The sequence below is a fragment of the Sphaeramia orbicularis genome, chromosome 1 (genome assembly GCF_902148855.1).
Source record: "Sphaeramia orbicularis chromosome 1, fSphaOr1.1, whole genome shotgun sequence".
NCBI classification, from domain to species: Eukaryota; Metazoa; Chordata; class Actinopteri; order Kurtiformes; family Apogonidae; genus Sphaeramia; species Sphaeramia orbicularis.
The window spans coordinates 14,117,282-14,123,046 of NC_043957.1; the positions used below are offsets into that span (position 1 = coordinate 14,117,282).

The 5,765-nt window shown below is 41.1% G+C and overlaps 1 long non-coding RNA gene across 1 annotated transcript; it reads left to right on the top strand.

Moving 5' to 3' along the window:
- Nucleotides 1–234: 234 nt before the first annotated feature.
- Nucleotides 235–639, top strand: LOC115430793 (uncharacterized). Its single transcript, XR_003936991.1, has 3 exons — nucleotides 235–289; nucleotides 387–488; nucleotides 587–639. It is a non-coding gene; the product is annotated as an uncharacterized LOC115430793 (long non-coding RNA).
- Nucleotides 640–5,765: the final 5,126 nt, after the last annotated feature.

Below are 5,765 nucleotides of genomic sequence, written 5' to 3' on the forward strand. Positions count from 1 at the left end.
CCTGTGCACAATCCAAAAATTGTGGTAAGTATATATTCAATTAATAATTACATGTGTGCTATTTGGGTGGGAATTTTATCTTAGCGTGACTTTCTTAGTTAATTGCACAGTGTATGATAGTGTGGTTTGATTTGTGGAACTGATTAAAGTAATGAATCTGTCACATTGACCTGCTTGAACCTGGAGGTGTTTGTTCCTCAAAGTGACTTAGTCTTGTATTTTTTGAGTAAGGTTTGCGCCGTCTGCAAAACAGTGAAGGAAACAACAGATGGTATGAACCAGAGCAAGGGTCAGATTTTAAAGAGTCTGGATCCATTCTGCTCTATAGAAGTAAATGTATGCCTTTAATTTATGCTTTTTCTGAACTATTTCTATTTGGTTTTCAGACTGAGCTCACCCCACAATGAGGCAGTGACTTCTCATTTGATGGCAGCTCCAGCTGCAAGTCCAGGCTTGAATGGAGTAGAAAGTGGAGTCCTGTTGATTAAGTAACTTTAATAGTTTGTTGTGTTTTGTTTCTCTATTGTTATAATCCTATGCATCTATTTTTTTTTTACTCTTCCTAACTTGTATATTTTAATTCCAGTGGCCTGTAAGATATAAAGAAACAGTCTGATGGAACTACACATACAGCCAACCAGATCTAACAGTCCAGGCAGAAGCCATGAATATTTCAGCCCACAGCAGAGAAGAAAGACGGTAAGATTTATAAGAATCTGTGTTTAATCTGAATCTGACACAAACACCACATTCTACTACTCTGTTAGCTTCACAGTGCAGCACTGATGGTACTTCTGTCTTTTCAGCAGCTGGAGGCAAAAGAGGGTGAACTGGACAACAAGGAGGAGATTTATGGAGGGGGATCACAATGGATATGACGTCTGATGAAGAAGATGGCACTGCTGATGGGACATCTGGGTTGACTGTAAGGCGTCCATCCTTCCAGAGTCTGGAGCTCTCTAACCTTTGAGCTGCACTCCAACACACATTACAGCAGAACCAACACGTGTTCTACCACCACACACACTACAGCAGAACCAACACATGTTCTACCCACCACAGACACTACAGCAGAACCAACACATGTTCTACCCACCACAGACACTGGACTGGACCACCCTCAGAGAAGATGGCACCAACACTTGTCTGATGTGATGTTTTTACGTCAAAGATCAAACTTGTTTCATAAGTTGTTTAAATTACTTTCATAAGTTACAATAAGTTGATAATAGATAAAACGGTTAAAATCTGTTAAAATGCAGTTGGCTTAGGAATTGATAGGAGTGAGATGTCACCTCCTTAAGGATCTTTGTGTTCGCTGTGCGCTAAGGTTGTATACAGAGTGAGTGCTCTTTTGCTAGAGATGATCTTTGACGTATATTTCCCGTTCGCTATTTTCTCTGCAGTTAAAGTTCAGAAAAACTCATGTTCGCTAAGTGTGCTCTACTACTGTGTGCCTTGGAAAATTTTCTTCTTTGTAAGTGTATATATCCGAAAACAACATTAGGTTCTAGATGTTGATTGACTGAAACTGTTCTGTGAAGTTCTGTTGTAGTGTAAAACACTTCTCTGTTAATCACTCACTTCCTCCCGAGCTGTCACACATCCAGTGTTTAGGAAAGAAGATAGAGACTGTGTCTGTTCCTCGTGTAGTAGAGACTCAAAAACCTAACCCTATAGAGACTTTAGGAGTGAGACCAAATAATTTAATACAAATAGTTCCGGATTGCAGTCAAATTAAAAGTCAAATTAAAAGGACATCTAATAAACATATTAAATGTGGATTACTAAACATTAGGTCTATTTCATCCAAATCTCTGTTATTAAATGACTTAATTGGTGACCATAAAATTGATATTTTGGCTCTGACAGAAACCTGGCTTCAGCAAAACGAATATGTGAGACTAAATGAATCCACGCCACCAAGTCATGTGAACTTTCACACAGCTAGAAGCACTGGTCGAGGTGGAGGAGTGGCAGTAATTTCACACTCTAGTTTAGGTCTGAACCCTAAAACTAATCACACTTATCAATCCTTTGAAAGTTTATTTCTGTCAATTACTGATCCCAATTGGAAAAACAAAAAAACAGTTCTATTTGTAGTGGTCTATCGCCCTCCTGGTCCTTACTCACAGTTTTTATCAGAATTCTCTGACTTTTTATCCACTGTAGTGTTAAACTGGGATAGGATTTTAATAGTTGGGGACTTTAACATTCATGTTGATAATGACAATGACTCTTTTAGTGGAGCTTTTAGTGGCCTATTAGATGGGATTGGCTTTGTTCAAAATGTAAATAAACCAACTCACCGTCACAAGCACACCCTGGATCTGATCTTAACATATGGTATTGAGATTAGTGACCTTGTTGTCCTCCCCCATAACCCCTTACTCTCAGACCACTTTTTAATTACCTTTCAGTTTGTGCTTGAGGATAAGTCTACACCTGTGATTAAAGCTCAGATGAAAAGGACGTTATGTGATCATTCTGTCTCAAGGTATAGAGAGATAATTCAGCCAATATTTCCTTCCCTGTTGTCTGATTATGTAGAGAACATGTCTAGTCCTGCTGCATGTGATGAGTTTGTTGATAGTGCCATGCTCACACTACAGACTGCTCTGGATGTAGTTGCCCCCCTCAAGCCGAGGATTGTTAAGCCAAGGCCAGCTTCTCCTTGGTATAATGCCGAAACACGTTCCTTTAAACAAGCAGCACGTAAATTAGAGAGGCTATGGCGCCGTTCCAGCTCAGAGCATTCTTTTAGTGCCTGGAAAAACAGCTTATTGGCCTATAAGCAGGCCCTGCGTAAGGCTAAAACTAGTTACTACTCATCCTTAATCGAGAAAAACAAGAATAACCCTAGATTCCTGTTCAGCACTGTTGCCAGGCTGACAAACAGTCACAGTTCAGTAGAACCCTCTATCCCACTTACTCTCAGCTGTGATGACTTCCTACAATTCTTTAACGATAAAATCTCAACTATTAGGAACAAAATAGATGAACTACTTCCAAATATTAGGTCTGACAAAGCACAGGCTACTAACCAAGAATCTCTTCTAAACCCCCCTACAATGTTAGATAATTTCACTACTGTAGATGGAGCTGATGTAGCATCTATCATTATGTCCTCCAAACCATCGACCTGCCTCTTAGACCCGATCCCAACCAAACTTTTTAAACAGACTCTGCCCCTAACTATTGACACAATTCTAACTATAATTAATACCTCACTAGTTACTGGCTACGTGCCACAATCTTTTAAATTTGCAGTTATTAAACCACTTCTGAAAAAACCTACTCTAGATCCTGACCTCCTGGTCAGTTACAGACCTATATCTAATTTACCCTTCCTCTCAAAAGTTCTTGAAAGGGTGGTAGTTAAACAGCTGTGTCAGCATTTACAGGACAATAGTTTATTTGAACACTTCCAGTCTGGCTTTCGTGCTCATCATAGCACTGAAACCGCATTAGTCAAAGTAACCAATGACTTGTTATTAGCTGCTGACGATGGTTTGGTCTCGATCCTGGTCTTATTGGACCTGAGTGCAGCTTTTGACACTATCGACCACAGTATCTTACTGCAGAGATTAGAATGGGACAGAGGCATTAGAGGAGCAGCCCTCTGCTGGTTTAAATCCTATTTATCTAATAGGTACCAGTTTGTTAATGTAAACCAACAATCATCAACATATTCCAGAGTTAGTTGCGGCGTGCCACAAGGGTCGGTCCTCGGGCCCATTTTGTTTACACTATACATGCTGCCTTTAGGTAACATTATTAGAAAACATGGCATTAAGTTTCACTGTTACGCAGATGATACACAACTGTATTTATCGATTAAACCTGATCAGACCAGACAAGTAGATAAACTAAGTTCCTGTGTCCGTGACATTAAAACCTGGATGAGCGCTAATTATCTTTTACTTAACCCTGAAAAAACAGAGGTCATTATAATAGGCCCTAAAAATGCAAGAGACTCCCTATCTGACCAGATAGTCACTCTGGACAATGTGAGTGTAGCCTCTAGCACCACAGTTAGAAACCTAGGAGTTCTATTTGACCCAGATCTATCATTTAAACCACATATTAACCAAGCCTGCAGAACCGCCTTCTTCCACCTGCGCAACATAGCCAAAATTAGAAATATTCTTTCTAAAAATGATGCAGAAAAATTAGTTCATGCGTTTGTTACATCTAGATTAGATCACTGCAACTCCCTTCTCGTAGCATGTCCTAAAAGCTCTCTAAAAAGTTATCAACTGGTTCAGAACGCGGCAGCGAGACTACTAACAGGAACAAATAGAAGAGAACACATCACCCCTGTGCTCCAAGCCCTTCACTGGCTTCCAATTGAGTTTAGAATTAGATTCAAAATCCTCCTCCTCACATACAAGACCATTAATGGTATGGGCCCCTCTTATCTCAGAGATGCTCTGGTGCCGTACCATCCCAACAGAACCCTTCGTTCTCAGAATGCAGGTCTACTGGTAGTTCCCAGGGTCTGTAAAAGTACAGTAGGAGCTAGAGCCTTTAGTTACCAAGCTCCTGTTTTATGGAATCAGCTTCCAGTTAACATTAAAGAGGCCGACACAGTCTCTACATTTAAGGTCAGGCTAAAAACATTCCTATTTGAAAAAGCTTATGGTCAGGCTAGTTCAAACCAGACTAAACCCACAGTTCAGTCTAAGCTGCCCTAGGAGCAAGAATGCTGGGGGAAGTACAGGCACTGAGTCCTATCTCCTGTTTCTGGTTCTACGTACCATTCTGGTCTGCACTTATATTTTTAATATTTAGCCAACTTAGTTTGTGCAGTGCTATTCACCCGATGTCCCCTTTCCCCACTCCCCTCCGGGGGAGTGGCTACTTTTTCAGTTGTAACCACTTGGGAGCCAATGATGGCAGGATCTGCGCTGACCCATCTGTGTCCTGCCCTGTCCTGTGTCCTGACCCCCTCCCCCACCTGTCTGGATGGACGTCCTCGGCCTCACCACTGTGGATGGGCCTCCTCGCCCCTGCCTGTCTCATCCAGCGGGATGGACCCCCCATGTGTCCACCCTACTGCATCCTTGTAGACTAGAACTACATCTGCAAATGGACGTCCATCAGTCCTGGTGCATCTATAGCCTGTCCGTCCATGGGAGTGGATCTCTCCTTCACTGTGGTTCTCCCCGAGGTTTCTCCCTTTTCCCACTGGGTTTTGAGTTTTTCCTTGCCGAGAAGGAGGGTCTAAGGACGGGGGATGCCCTGGACACTACTCATTTTCTTGCTGTTCATTTGACTGTTGTTTACTCTAACTGACTCTGTAAAGCCCTTTGAGATAACCTTGTTGTGATATTGGGCTATACAAATAAAGTTGAATTGAATTGAATTGAATTGAACGTGTAATGAAGCTAATGTTTATGCTGTTCAAGCTAGCAGTGTGAGTGCATTACATGTGTAGCGTAATTAATAATAACTGTCTGTTACTAATTTAAGATGGATGTATTTTATATGTTGCAGCTACAAAAACGTTACAGAAAAAGTCAAGTAAAGGAGAACCTCCAACTCAGAACAGAAAGCCTTGTTTGGACTCTGTTGTTGTTTGTGGCTGTAGCTGCACAGTCACATGTTGTGAGGACAGCACATCTGACTGGGACTGACTGTGGAAGTTCTAAGTTTGTTTTAATTTGAAAGTGTTGGCACTGTTTTCTTAAATATGTAAGTGTGCTTTTTGCATTCTGCATTTTATTAAAGCTTGTCTTTATTTTTTAACATGATCTTGGCAG